Below are 15172 nucleotides of genomic sequence, written 5' to 3' on the forward strand. Positions count from 1 at the left end.
GGCTGGACACCATCACTGCAAACCTGCCCTACACTCTACTCTTGAGCTGCCGCTCTGGACCCAGAGTGCCCTGCGGACCAGTGTGCTCCAACCCTTCTGAGTCTCTGGAGAACTGCAAGCAACCAGGGAGCCAGCCCTTCCGGCAGTGAGGGAGGGCAGAGGCTGGGAGAGGCAGGGGATGAGCCTGCAATCCCAGGACTCGGGAGAATGAGACAGGAGAATCACAGGTTCGAGGCCAGCCTCAGTCATTTAGCAAGACCATTAGCAACATAGCGAGACCCTGTTTCAAAATTCAAAATAAAAGTAGGCCGGGCGTGGTAGAGCACGCTTGTAATCCCCGCGCTTGGAAGGTGGAGACAGGAGGATCGCACAGGTTCGAAGCCAGCCTCGCTGGCTTAAGAGACCGTTTCCAAATAAAAATATAAAAAACTGGATGTCTGGGAGTGTAGCCTGGAGGTAGAAGGGTTTCCAGGAACCCCAGTACCATAAATAAAAATAGGGCTGAAGGTATAGCTTGAAAGGAGAATGCCCCTAGGGTCAAGTCTCAGGAACACACACACACACGCATGCACGCTCACGCACGCACAGGATGGACCAGGAACAGACAAAGGTCACAGGTGGCCAGAAGGTTCAGCAGGGAAGTCAGAGGCTGCAGAGCAGCTACATACAGGGGGCAGCGAGTTGCCGTGAGGCTCCTGCAGTGGGCTGGCTGGCTCTCTCAGGAGGTCTATACCTGGGCTGCTTTTCTCTGGCAGCCCCACTCCTGAGCCAGGTGGGAGAAGAACCAAGCAGATAGGAAAGACACACACACCTCCATGCCCTTGACCTTCGTACTCTGTGCTCGGAAGGCAGAACGCCACCTCTCCCGTTCCAGAGGCGCCTGCAGAAACGCCTTATGAACGCTTTATTTCTGAACAGAGGCAAACACTTGGTAAACAAACACTGTTCAATTAAAAAAGAAAACCTACAGCTGGATGTGGAAGTGCACGCTTGTAATCCCAGTACTTGGGAGGCTGAGACAGGAGGATCACAGGTTCATTGCCAGCCTCAGCTACTTAGTGAGGCCCTCTGCAACTTAGTGAGACCCTGTTTCAAAAATCAAGAATACAGCCAGGCGTGGTAGCACACGCTTGTAATCCCAGCATTTGGGAGGCAGAGACAAGAGGATCACAGATTTGCAGACAGACTCAGCTACTTAATGAGGCCCTCCACAACTTAGTAAGACCCTGTTTCAAAATAAGGAAGAAAAAAATTGGACTGAGGGTATAGTTTGGAGGCAGAATGCCCCTGGGTTCCATCCCCAGTACCACATGCACACACACACAAAAGAGTAAAAATATAGGGCTAGGGGTGTAACTCAGAGATAGAATGCCCCTGGGTTCAATCCCCAGTACAACAACAACAACAACAAAACCAAAAAACAAAAATAAAACAAAAATCTTTTTTTTCTTTTTCTTTTTTTTGGTGGTATTGGGGTTCCTGGAAACTCTTCTACCTCCAGGCTATACTCCCAGACCTATTTTATATTATTTTTATTTGGAAACAGGATCTCTTAAGCTGGCGAGGCTGGCTTCGAACCTGCGCAATCCTCCTGTCTCTGCCTCCCAAGTGCGGGGATTACAAGCGTGCCCACCACGCTCGGCTCAAAACAAAAATCTTGACAAAGCACTTCAAGCTGAGGTGGTGTGTGTGTGTGTGTGTGTGTGTGTGTGTGTGTGTGTGTGTGTTAACAACCCAGGGACATTCTATCTGAGTTTCACCCCAGCTCTATTTTTATTTTTTACTTTGAAAGAGGGTCTCACTAAGCTGCGGAGGCCAGCCAGCTCATGCCCTCTCTCGAGTTGAAGTACACCATTCTTGGAAGGGACACAGACTTGACCATTCAGGAGATGGAAAGTTCAGAATTTCCGAGTTCTCTGGGGAGATCTTCTGCTTAAGAGGAAGTGTAGATGCCTGAGCTGCTGAGCCTCCCGAGTACCTAGATGACAGGCCTGGGCGATCGCATCCGGCTTGTAATTTACGTATTTCGGACATACACGGGTATATGAAATTTCCCTCATGTTGCCTCATGAGAAACATGTGTGCAAAAGTGACAGGACAGGCTGGTTGTGGTGATGCACACTTGTGATTCCAGCACTTGGGCGCTGAGGCAGGAGGATGGCGCAGGTTGGAGGCCAGCCTCAGCTACTTAGTGAGACTCTGTTTCCAATTACAATATAAAGTAGCCTGGAAGTAGAAGCCTCTGGTTACCATCCCAGCCCCCCAATATATCTATGTATATGGCTGGGGTGTAGCTCAGAGGTAGCTGCCCCTGGGTTCCATCCCCAGCACCACCACAACAAAGCGACGGGACGGTTGGACCCAAGCACGAGCCACAAGAGACAGTGGACAAGGAGCCCGTGATCAAAGCGGAAGCACGTTTTTGCCTTGAAGGACACCATGAAGAAGTGAAGCCAGAAGCCAGAGGCCGGAGGGCTCCAACCAGTCGTGCGCCAATAAAGAGCTCTTACCACGCAACAGTAAAAAGACAACCCGATTAAAAACGTGCGAAGGAGCCGGGTGTAGGCGCACGCTTGCCATCCCAGCACACGGGGGCTGAGACAGGAGGACCACGGTTCGCAGCCAGCCTCAGCTACTTAGTGAGGCCCTTTGCAACTCAATGAGACCCTGTTTCCAAATAAAGAATAAAAAACAGAGCTAGAATGCCCCTGGGTTCCATTCTCAGTACTGAACAAAAAATGTGCAAAGGATCTCATTAGACATTCTGCAAAGGTGTACAAATGACAAAGAGCCCACAAGCGGCGCTCATCACCCGTCACCAAGAAGCGCACCTCAAAGCACCTGAGACTCACCTTGACACCCGTCAGAATGGTTAGAGCCAGAGAACAAGCCGTGCTGGCAGGTAGAGCCGCGGCAGGAACAAAAATGTGCCGGGGCTGGAGAGCTGTCAGGTGGCTCCCTCCGCAAAGAGCTGGCCAGACAGTGACCACGTGCTCAGTAAGTCCACTGTTAGGCACATTCCCCCCCAAATGAACACCTGCACATGGAAGACCGTGCCCAGGAGTGTTCACGGCAGCATCCTGCACAACAGAGTGCGGGTAAGAGGCAGCCGGTGTCCTCGCGGGGGACAGACACACCACGGCCACTGCGCAGCCAGGATATTTGGCCAGGAAAAGAAACACTGGTATGCACAGCACTAAGATGACGCTCACCATACTGAGCAATGAAAGGAAGCCAGCACAGTAGGACATCACCTCCACAGAGCCCGCACAGTAGGACTTCACCTCCACAGAGCCAGCACGGTAGGACGTCACCTCCACAGAGCCAGCACGGTAGGACTTCATGTCCACAGAGCCCGCACGGTAGGACGTCACCTCCACAGCGCCAGCACGGTAGGACGTCACCTCCACAGAGCCCGCACAGTAGGACTTCACCTCCACAGAGCCCGCACAGTAGGACGTCACCTCCACAGAGCCAGCACGGTAGGACGTCACCTCCACAGAGCCAGCACAGTAGGACTTCACCTCCACAGAGCCCGCACAGTAGGACTTCACCTCCACAGAGCCCACACAGTAGGACTTCACCTCCACAGAGCCCCACACAGTAGGACGTCACCTCCACAGAGCCCACACAGTAGGACTTCACCTCCACAGAGCCCCACACAGTAGGATGTCACCTCCACAGAGCCCACACAGTAGGACGTCACCTCCACAGAGCCCCACACGGTAGGACGTCACCTCCACAGAGCCAGCACAGTAGGACTTACCTCCACAGAGCCTGCACGGTAGGACATCACCTCCACAGAGCCCACACAGTAGGACTTCACCTCCACAGAGCCCCACACAGTAGGACTTCACCTCCACAGAGACAGCACGGTAGGACTTCATGTCCACAGAGCCAACACAGTAGGACGTCACCTCCACAGAGCCAGCACGGTAGGACTTCATGTCCACAGAGCCAACACAGTAGGACATCACCTCCACAGAGCCAGCACGGTAGGACATCACCTCCACAGAGCCAGCACGGTAGGACGTCACCTCCACAGAGCCAGCACGGTAGGACGTCACCTCCACAGAGCCCCGCACAATAGAACTTCACCTCCACAGAGCCAGCACGGTAGGACATCACCTCCACAGAGCCAGCACAGTAGGACGTCACCTCCACAGAGCCAGCACAGTAGGACGTCACCTCCACAGAGCCCCACACAGTAGGACGTCACCTCCACAGAGCCCACACGGTAGGACTTCACCTCCACAGAGCCGCAGGCACAGACGGCTCAAGGTCAGCAGGGCTGCCCAGAGCCACAAGAGCCTCATGCCAGCCCAACCTGGAATGGCTGTCTGGGAGGGCCCACACACCCGAGCGTCGCCATGGTCCCACCTTCTTCTTGAGCTGTGTCACCAGCAGGTTTAAGAGACGCACTCTGTCGCCGAGCTTCCTGAGTGCCAGTCCAGTGCACGACTGAGAAGCTTGGACACGTCCTCCTGTGGAGATGAGCAACCATCAGCTCAGTTCTAGAACCCAAGGACATCTCCCTGGAGAGGTGAAGTCACCCCCATGGGCCCATGAGACTGCTGGCCAGCGCCATGATGAAGGTGTCCTTCGCTAGAGCCAAGCGTCCTCACGAGGACCAGAAGCAGAATCCTATGCAAAGACGGCAGGTATCTCCGAGGACAAATTCAACCTCGCCCTGTAGTATCCAAGAGAGAGACCAGCGGCTTGATTCTCTTCATTTATATATGGAATCATCTGTTTGCAAATTCAGCAAAAAGATGCCCACATAACACATGGGTCAAGACAGCAATGATGCCAGGTCTGATGGCCACGTACAGAATCCCAGTGACTCAGGAGGCTGAGGCAGGAGGATTGCAAGTTCAAGCTTAGCCTGGGCCACTTAGTGAGATCCCCTCTCAAATAAAAAATAAAAAGGACCAGAGAACATGGGAGCAATGGTGCAGACCTGTAATCCCAGTACTTGGGAGGCTGAGACGGGAGGATCGCAGGTTTAGAGCCAGAGCATGGAAATTCAGCAAGACTGTCTCAAATTTTTAAAAGAGGGGTGAGTGTAGGTCAGTGGTAGAATGACCTGGGTAAGAGCCAGGCATGGTGGCACACACTTGTAATCCCAGCATTCCAAAAGCTGAGACAGGAAGATCACAGTTTGCAGACAGCTCAGGTACTTAGCAAGGTCCTTTGTAACTCAGTGAAACTCTGTTCAAAATAAAGAACCAAAAACCAGGCTGGGGGTGGGGTAGCTCAGAGATAGAATACCCCTGGGTTCCATCCCCAGGCCTGAAAAAAAAAGACACTACCTGTACAACCTGGAGGAATACGTCTAGAGCTGTCCTTTCCAAAACATGTACAGCTTTAGGTGTGCATTTTGGGAAGAGAAGCTGGAAATCTGTGTGCTGAATATTAATCTAAAAAAAAATTAGAAAAAGAATGGCCAAGCCGGGCATGGTGGCACACACTTGTAATCCCAGTACTTGGGAGGCTGAGACAGGAGGATCGCAGGTTCACCACCAGCCTCAGCTACTTAGTGAGGCCCTCTGAAACTCAGTGAGATGCTGTTTCAAAATAAAGAATAAAAAATAGGACTGGCCGCCGGGCGTGGTGGCGCATGCTTGTAATCCCTGCGCTTGGGAGGCGGAGACAGGAGGATCGCACAGGTTCGAAGCCAGCCTTGCTGGCTTAAGAGACTCTGTTTCAAAAGAAAAAAAAGTCTGAGAGTGTAGCCCGGAGGTAGAAAGAAGGGTTCCATCCCCAGTACCCCAGTACCACCACCAAAAATAGGACTGGGGAGCCGGGTGTGGTGGGGCATGCTTGTAATCCCACTTTCGGGAGGCTGAGACAGGAGGATCAGGGCTCACGGACAGCCTCTGCTACTTAGTGAGGCCCTCTGCAACTCATTGAGACCCTGTTTCAAAATAAAGAATAAACGCCAGGTGTGGTGGCGCACACTTGTAATCCCAGCATTCAGGAGTGGAGACTGGAGGATCAGGGTTCACAGACAGCCTCTGCTACTTAGTGAGGCCCTTCGCAAACCAATGAGACTCTTTCTTTTTTTTCTTTTCTTTTCTTTTTTTTTGCAGGTCTGGGGATGGAACCCATGGGAATTTGACCTCTGAGCTATACCCCTTGCCCTATTTTTTATTCTTTATTTTAAAACCAGGTCTCACTGAGTTGCAGAGGGCCTCACTAAGTAGTTGAGGCTGTCCGTGAACCGTGATCCTCCAGGTCTCAGCCTCCCGAGAATCTGTTTCCAGAAGTAAAAATACTGCCGGGCGTGGTGGCGCACGCTTGTAATCCCCGTGCTTGGGAAGCAGAGACAGGAGGATCGCGCAGGTTTGAAGCCAGCGCGCTGGCTTAAGAGACCCTGGTGGAGTGAATGTCAGCAAATAATAATAAATAAAGAGGAGGGTCCCGCTATGGGTGGAGGAGTCTGGGCGGCAGCTGACTTGGGAGCACGTGGGGCACCAGGGCTGGGAAGAGGGTGCCAGGGAGCCGTGCGTGGTATCGTGGACTCCTGTAGGGATTACATTTCAGTGTGGAAGACAGTGCTGCTGGGCAGAGTGGGAGCCGCCAGCCAGGGACACTCACCAGTGGTCTCTGCGGGGGTCCGGGCACTGGGGTGCAGGTCGCCATTGCCTGAGGACGTCTTCGAAGGCTCGGGCACAGCGTCCAGCTGTTCTTCCAGCACTTGAAACTTATGCTTTAGGTTCTGAATTTCTGCTTCAAGGGCCAGGGCATAAGCTGGAAACCGGAACACGAGAACACCAGTAAGTGGCTCATACCCAGCCTGGCCCTTCAGCCTCTCCTGTACCACCAGGGCCTTTCTGCCCTTGTCCCCATCCCCAAGCTGCAATCCAGGGCCAGAAGGGCAGCAGGAGCGGCCGGGGTTACCTGCCTCCGCCCTGGCCTCTGTGCCTGGAGGGAAGCAAGTCCCATCTCAGGCACTGCCACTTGCAGCTGCTTGTGGGGCCGCCATGTGCCAGGCACAGGGGCGCCGAGCACAGGGCGGGAGCGGCTTCAGCACGGTGCTGCCGTGGCCCAGTCTGACCGGCCCCCAGGAGCTCCAGCTCTCTCCTTCCACTTCTAGTCTGTTTTTGGTCTGTGGTATTATGGATGCAACCCAGGGACACTCTATCTTTGATCTCCAGCTCCAGCCCTATTTTTTTTTTGGTGGTACTGGGGGTGGAACCCAGAGGCTTTCTACCTCTGGGCTATACTCCCAGACCTTTTTTATATTGTATTTGGAAACAGGGTCTCGCTAAGTTGCTGAAAGCCTCACTAAGTAGCTGAGGCTGGCTTTTGAACCTGTGCGATCCTCCTGTCTCAGCCTCTCAAGCACGGGGATTATAAGTGTGCGCCACCACGCCTGGCTTTTTTTTTTTAATTAAAAAAAATGTTTTTGGTACTGGGGGTGGAGCCCAGGGGCTTTCTACCTCCGGGCTACACTCCCAGACCTATTTTATATTTTATTTGGAAACAGGGTCTCACTAAGTTGCTGAGAGCCTCACTAAGTAGCTGAGGCTGGCTTTGAACCTGTGCGATCCTCCTGTCTCAGCCTCCCAAGCGCGGGGATTACAAGCGTGCGCCACCACACCCGGCTCAGCTCCAGCCCTATTTTATTTTTTTAAATTTTTATTTAATTTTTTTGCAGGTCTAAGGATGGAACCCAGGGGTATTCTACCTCCAACCTACAACCCCTGCCTTATTTTTGTATTCTTTATTTTGAAACAGGGCCTCACTGAGTTGCGGAGGGCCCCCCTAAGTAGCTGAGGCTGTCCATGAATCGCGATCCTCCAGTCTCAGCCTCCCGAATGCTGGGATTACAAGCGTGCGCCACCACACCCAGCTTCCTTTTATTTTTTATTTTGAAACAGTCTTGCTAAGTAGCTTAGGGCCTCTCTGTATTACTGGGCCCTCCTATCTCAGGCTCCCATGTACTAGGATTATAGCACATGTCACCATGCCTGGCTAACGTTTTTCCAAATAACTTAGGATCTTCTCTTGGACGAAAAGCAGTCATCATACTGTGCAGTGATTTGTTAAAGGGGATGTCACCTTAAGGGAGACTGAGATGCGCAACTCACGAGGAGGGGCTGCGTCTCCTCCGGCCTCGGGGTCGGGCTGCCTGGCACCCGGGGCTGCGTCTCCTCCGGCCTCGGGGTCGGGCTGCCTGGCACCCGGGGCTGCGTCTCCTCCGGCCTCGGGGTCGGGCTGCCTGGCACCCGGGGCTGCGTCTCCTCCGGCCTCGGGGTCGGGCTGCCTGGCACCCGGGGCTGCGTCTCCTAACTGCGCAGGAGTTAGAATGTGCTGGCTCAGCGCCTCCATCTCTCTCCTCATCTGCGCCACAGTGCTCCGCAAGCTCGAGTTCTGCTCCTGTAGCCGCTGGATCTCACCAGAGGGGAACTGCTTACTCGCCTCTTCTCTGTGCTGCCCGAGGAGTATCTGTCAAACACAGCACAAAAGAAAGGGACTGGGCGCAGTGGCACACACCTGCCATCCCAGCAGCTCGGGTGGCAGAGGCAGGAGGATCAGAGGCTTGAGGCCAGCCTCGGCAACTTAGCAAGACCTTGTCTCAAATAAAATATAAAAGAGCTGTGGTGGGGTGGGGCGGAAGGAGGCGGTGGAGCTGGCACATTAAGCCATGTATGGTGGCACACGCCTGTAGTCCCAGTTCTTGAGAGGCCAAGTGAAGAGGATCACAGGTTCAAGGACAGCCTCAGCAAATAGGAACACTCATCAATCTAATGAGACTCTGCTTCAAAATAAAAATAAAACAGGGCTGGAGGTAGCTCCGAAGTAGAATGCCCCTGGGTCCAAGCTCCAGCACCATAATAAACAAACAAACAAACAATAAAAAGGGCTGGGGTCTACCTCAGAGGCAGAATGCACCTGAATGCAATCTCTAGTTCAAAAAAAACAAAATCGCTTGGCATAGTGGCACATGTCTAGAATCCTAGTACTTGGCAGAAAGAGACAGGAGGATTGCAGGTTCAAGGCCAGCCTCAGCAACTTAATGAGGCCCTCTACAAGATAGTGAGACCCTGATTCAAAATAAAAGAATAAAAAGGGCTGGGAATACAGCCTGGAGGTAGAATGTTCCTGGGTTCCATCGCCAGTACCTATCACACACACACATACAAAAAATAATAAAACAAACAAGTCAGATATGGTGGTGTACACCTGTAATCCCAGTACTTGGAGGCTGAGACAGGACTGCAGATTCAAGAAGAACCTCTGCAACTCAGTGAGGCCCAGTTTCAAATTAAAAAATAGGCCAGGCGTGGTGGCGCACACTTGTAATCCCTGTGCTTGGGAGACGGGAGGATCACGCAGGTTCGAAGCCAGCCGCGCGCGCTGGCTTAGGAGACCCTGTTTCCAAATAAAAAAGTATAGAGCCGGGCGTGGTGGTGCACACGCTTGGGAGGCTGAGACAGGAGGATCACACAGGTTTGAAGCCAGCCTCAGCTACTGAGTGAGGCTCTCAGCAACTTAGTGAGACCCTGTTTCTAAATAAAGTATAAAACAGATCTGGAAGTATAGCCTGGGGGTAGAAAAACCCCTGGGTTTCACCCCCAGTACCACAAATAAAATAAAGTAGGGCTGAGGGTATAGCTCAGAGGTAAAATGCTCCTGGGTTCAATTCCTAGTATCACCCGCAGTGCCTGCCTGCCTCTCTCTCTCTCTCTCTCTCTCTCTCTCTCTCTCTCTCTCTCTCTCTCTCACACACACACACACACACACACACACACACACACACACACTCCAAAAAACAAACAGGGCTGAGGGTGTAGCTCAGAGGCAGAATGCCCCTAGGTTCAAGCCCTAGTACTGCAAAACAAAACAAAAACGCAGATCGTAGGTCTGACAGTTAAGCATCCTGCTAATCAAGCTGTCCCCTTGCCCAACCACAATTTTCTTAGTCCCTCAGACTCTGCAAGACCAGCCCCAGGACAAGGATGGCCCATCCAGCTCCTGGCCAAGATGCTGCCCTGCCAGCCTCAACCCACCTCCCCCTGCACAGCGCAGCTCTTGGTGGCACCAGAGACAGCCCTTGGCTCAGTCCTCCCGTAGGTCACACTGAGGAAAAGCCCTTCCGGGCCAGGACGCCACCAGTAACAGGACACTTCCCTCCCGCCTGTGAGCCTGGTGCCCCTGTGCAGCAGGGTGGCCTCGCCGCTAGACTGCTAGGTGCTCGCACACGGTGCTGCGCTGGGCTGGTTGCTGCCTCCTGGCCCACTTGACTGCCCGAGCGGGGCTCCTGTGAGGCCACACTGGCTCCCTCTGTGGCAGTGGCCCCAAGCCTGCAGCTTTACCCACGAGCACACAAGCCAGCCCCGGGGCAGGCAGCGGTGCGAGGCTCTCCCCTCTGAACTCTGGTCCTGCCACCAGTCACTCCAGCTAGCAGGCAGGTTCGGCCTGCAGACAGCCTCTGGGGACAGGCAGGCAGGCAGCGGGGGCTGGGCCTGCACGGTGGCCTCCGCCACGGGATCTAGGCCAGGCACCTTGTGCAAGACGCAGGGTGCGCTGCACGGGGGCGAGATGCGGATCGCTCCTGACCCCCAACCCACTTCTGAGGCTCACTGTTCACCTATCAGAAGCCTCAGCAAACCAGTAGGCCTCCCTGCCCTGTTTAGCTGGAGACAAACGTCTGCTTTTGGTTGCCAGCCCGGGGGAAAGATAAACAAGAAGCGTGTGGAGTGGAGGCAACGGAGGGAAAGAAAGGCCTCTGCTTTCTCTGTGCGGCTAGGCTTCCTGTGCCAGGCGGGCACCTCGCATGGGACCCTGCATGGGCACTGAGGCCCACCCCAGAGCACCAGCACCAGTGGCTGGCACGACAGTCCTCATCCACTCCCCTGGGGACTCTGCCGAGGCACAGGTGACCACAAGGCCCCTGGGCTTCTGCATCTTCACGGGGGAAGAGGGGTGTTGCTGCTAGCCTGAACACCACCTCCTGCTCACCTCTAGCACACAGCCCGCCAGCAGCCTGGGCCAGGGGCAGGCACCCCACGAGGACACAGCTGCACCCCCTCGTGCTCACCACAACTTAGCTACCAAGAGCACTGCCGGTGGCCACGCACCACAGCGACGCCCTCCCGCACTGGCCGGGCCTCGCAGTCCGTCTGGAAGACGCGCGTCTTCACACGGAGTGACAGTGATCTGAGCTCAAGGGGATGGTGGTGCTCGTGCCACAGGACCTCAGCAGCCCGACGCCAGTCCTAAATGCCAGGGGCTGTCGTGTCTCCAGAAACAGCAGAGCAGGAGGGGAGAGGACCACAGGATGCAGGTCCAGGCACCACCCAGAAAAGCCCCAAGAGCACCTCAGAGCATCCATCCCCCTCCACAGCAGGCGAGCGCCTTTCCATAAAGGGCAGATGTCCAATGACTAAACATCCGTGGGCCCTGGAGCATCCTGGAAAGGTCGGGCTGAATGCAGCCGCACCCTCCAGAGGGCGGACTAAGGGGTCTCCGAGCCCCCTTCCCGCTGGCCCTCGGCAAGTGGTATCAATACCACCCTGCAGCTTCGGAGCAAGCAAACACCACCAGCTTGAGACAGTAGGGATTCCTTTCCTCCCGGTGGTCCTCCAGGCTCAGGGGCCCCGCCACAGCTAAAGGCTGGGGGAATGTGTTCCAGCTTGAGACAGTAGGGGTTCCTTTCCTCCCGGGTGGTCCTCCAGGCTCAGGGGCCCCGCCACAGCTAAAGGCCGGGGGAATGTGTTCCAGCTTGAGACAGTAGGGGTTCCTTTCCTCCAGGTGGTCCTCCAGGCTCAGGGGCCCCACCACAGCTAAAGGCCGGGAGAATGTGTTCCAGCTTGAGACAGTAGGGATTCCTTTCCTCCAGGTGGTCCTCCAGGCTCAGGGGCCCTGCCACAGCTAAAGGCCGGGGTAATGTGTTCCAGGCCTAGGGGGCCGCAGTGCCGCTGCCATCACACTCCACCTCCCTGTGTATCTGGCTCCTCTCCCTGCACATGGACACAGGTGCTGGCTCAGGGCCTGCCTTCCTACTCCGTCTTAGCTAATCCCCTCGGCAGCACTCCCAGGTCCTGGAATCAGGGCTTGAACCTGTGTTTCTGGGGACATGACAGCCCAGGCGTCCAGGATCAGCCACAGGCTGCCGTCAGCTGAGGTCCTTGTGGAGTGAGGACTACCGTCCCCTCAAGCTCAGACCACTCAGCCACTCCGTGCAAATGTGCGTCTATGAGACAAATTCCAACCTCTGACCCAGGCCTGGACTGTGAAAAGGCCCCACGTCCCCACCATGAGACCCTGCTCGGGACATGTGAAGCACACTTAACTCCCCAGCGAACACCGCTGGACCAGCAGGACAAGAAGCATTACTTCAAATTTCACAAGTGAAGACGTTAGTGGGTTCCTGGTCACCTACCACAAGGTGGGGGCTGATGTCCAGCCCTGCCTGGAGACTGCTGGCCCTGTCGTCTCTGCGAGGGAGAGTGTGGAGCCTCCAGCAGGAGCAGGACTTTCTTTAATGGTACTGGAGACTGAAGCTAAGGGTGGTCTATCTCTGGTTAGACCCCCAACCCCGCCCTTTTTTTTTTGGGTGGTACTGGGGGTGGAACCCAGGGGCTTTCTACCTCCGGGCTATACTCCCAGACCTTTTTTATACTTTATTTGGAAACAGGGTCTCACTAAGTTGCTGAGAGCCTCACTAAGTAGCTGAGGCTGGCTTCGAACCTGTGCGATCCTCCTGTCTCAGCCTCCCAAGCGCGGGGATTACAAGCGTGCCCACCGCGCCCGGCCCCAACCCCCTTTTATTTTTTGTTTTGAAACAGGGTCTCACTAGGTTGCTGAGAGCCTCACTATGTTGCTGAGGCTGGTTGCAAGCCTGTGATCTTCCTGTCTCAGCCTAAGGACTGAGATTCTAGTGTATGCTACCATAAAATAGGGTTATAACCCTATTTAATTTTGAAACAGGGTCTCACAAAGTTGCCAAGGCTGGCCACAAACCTGCAACCCTCCTGCCTCAGCCTCCAGAGCCCTGGGGTCACAGGAGTGCACCTTCCTCCTCCTCTCCGCTGCAGCAGCCCGAGGAGCCTCCAAGCTGTGCGCCCGGCCCTCAAGAGACTGTGGCTCCCAGCCAAGTGTCCACGCGAACCCCAACCAGTCTCCTGCGGCCAGAATATGCCCCTGCGGGGAAAATGACTGCTGCTCCCATGCTGCACCTGGGCACCCAGCTTGCCCTCACCTGTGCCGGCTCAGAAAAGTTCCTCGGGGGCCCCTGGGCCTGGGTGACCACCGCACCCACCTCCAAGATTAACCAGGGTGGCTGGCGGTACGGTTTTCAGGCTAAGCACTTAACAACTACCGACCGTCACCACTCTGCCAAAGAAAACCAGGAATTGCAGGTGAGCAGGGGCGCCATGAGGAAGAGGGGCAGCCAGGGTTCCACGGTAGTATCTGGGTCAGATCACATCGGGACTTACTTTTCTTTCTCTTTTAGGGAGAACCCTGGGCCCTGCTCACACTAAGCATGGGCTCTACCACTGAGCCACACCTCCAGCCCAGTTCTCTCTGGATTAGGGGTTGTCCCTGCTTCCAAGGGCTATAGATACAGAATATATATATATATATATATATATATATATATTCTGTATGTGTGTGTGTGTGTGTGTGTGTGTGTGTGTGTGTATATATATATATATATATATATATATATATATATATATAGTGGGTCGGTAAAGGGGATGGAACCCAGGGGCATTCTACCTCCAAGCTACACCCCCAGTCCTATTTTTTATTCTTTATTTGGAAACAGGGTCTCACTGAGTTGCAGAGGGCCTCACTAAGTAGAGGCTGGCTGTAAACCGCGATCTTGTCTCTGCCTCCGGAATGCTGGGATTACAAGCGTGCGCCACCACGCCTGGCTTATAAAGAAGATCTGAATACTGTATACATCTCCATTTTATACTTGATCTTAGCCAAAAGGTCGAGGAGTGATGTATATATCATTTTAGCTTTTTTTCCAGTGCTGAGAAATGAACCCAGGGCTCACGCACGCCAGGAAGCGCTCTCCCACTGAGCATACCCCAGCTCCTTTTGGTTTGCTTTTTGTTTTTGTTTTGTGATACTGGGGATTGATCCCAGGGGTATTCTATTTCCAAGCTATATCCCTGCCCTGTTTTCTTTATTATTTATTTTGAAGCAGGGCTTCATTAAGTGGCTGAGGCTGTCCTTAAACCTGCAATCCTCCCGTCTCAAGCCTCCCAAATACTGAGATTACAAACCACTACACTGGCTTTGTTTTATTTTGAGGGAGGTCTTGCTAAATTGCCCAGGATGGCCTTGAACTTGTGGTCCTCCTGCCCCGGCCTCCTGAGAAGCTGGGATTACAGGCGTGGCCCCGCACCTGGCTGCTCTGAACTCCTTGAGGCTTCAGACTTACTCTTGTTTGTGCAGCCAGTCATTGAAAGAAACATGACAGGAAAGGCCAAGCACAATCCTGGTGCTGGAGCCATTTCCCACAGAATCTGGGGAGCAGGGGTTCAGAGTTGGGGGCGCTCCGCGGGAAGGGTGGCCACCGCACCTCCTGTCCAGGGAGGAGCCCGTGCGTTCGCAGCGTCTCCACAGCCTGGTCGCGCTCCAGGGTCACAGCCTTCAGCACCACCTCCTGCTCACGCAGCACCCGCTCGGTCTCCTGGAGTTTGGCAGAAACCTGGGAAAACGTACTCTGTGGTTACGGCAGTGGTGGTCACCAGGGTACAGAGACCAGCCTCCCCTTGGCTTAAGAGGCCGGGCGAGAAATGCCACAAGCCAGCTTTCATGAGGCACTCTGCACACTGAGCAAGTCCCAAGCTGGCCGGGGGCGCACACTTGTCATCCAGCACTCGGGAGCCTGAGACGGACGGGAGGATCCCAGGGATCGCGGTTCGCAGACAGCCTCAGCTACTTAGTGAGGCCCTTTGCAGCTCAGTAAGACCCTGTTTCAAAATAAAGAATAAAAAACAGGGCTGCCGGGCGTGGTGGCGCACGCTTGTGATCCTTGTGCTTGTGAGGCAGAGACAGGAGGATCGCGCTGGTTCAAAGCCAGCTGCGCTGGCTTAGGAGACCCTGTTTCAAAAAAAAAAAAAAAAAAAAGGTCTGGGAGTGTAACCCAGAGGTAGAAGGGTTTCCAGGAACCCCAGTACCACCAAAAATAGGGATGGGG

The sequence above is a fragment of the Muscardinus avellanarius genome (genome assembly GCF_963383645.1).
Source record: "Muscardinus avellanarius genome assembly, chromosome: 16".
Classification (NCBI taxonomy): Eukaryota; Metazoa; Chordata; class Mammalia; order Rodentia; family Gliridae; genus Muscardinus; species Muscardinus avellanarius.